This window comes from Penaeus monodon, chromosome 20 (assembly GCF_015228065.2).
Source record: "Penaeus monodon isolate SGIC_2016 chromosome 20, NSTDA_Pmon_1, whole genome shotgun sequence".
NCBI lineage: Eukaryota > Metazoa > Arthropoda > Malacostraca > Decapoda > Penaeidae > Penaeus > Penaeus monodon.
In genome coordinates this window covers 25,022,716-25,023,013 of record NC_051405.1, presented here as the reverse complement: position 1 = coordinate 25,023,013, position 298 = coordinate 25,022,716, and the positions used below count along the sequence as shown (strand labels likewise).

Sequence of the window (298 nt, the reverse complement as noted above, 5' to 3'; positions counted from 1 at the left end):
CATTGAAATTGAAATTTAAAATCTTTAAAAAACAGTTATGATTTTTAATTCTTATGACAATAAAGTTTGTTCTTTTATGCATCCCAATCATTAGCATCATTAAGTACATCCATTCTGTGTGCATTCATGATTTTAAACAAAAATGCCAGTTTTGCTGCTTTTTCTATCAGCCAGTTCCTTAGTTTGAATGTACAGTAACATAGCTTGAAAAAAATCTTTCAACCTCTGATGAAGATGCCACTGTAGACAGAAATTGTTGTGCTGCTGAAATTGCATCACTATCCAACACATATGAATC

The 298-nt window shown here is 30.9% G+C and overlaps 1 protein-coding gene across 1 annotated transcript in view; it reads right to left on the bottom strand.

Moving 5' to 3' along the window:
- Positions 1-298, bottom strand: part of LOC119585736 (cytosolic Fe-S cluster assembly factor narfl-like) — an 8,691-nt gene that overhangs the window by 2,419 nt on the left and 5,974 nt on the right. The gene's annotated exons all lie outside the window — the stretch shown is intronic.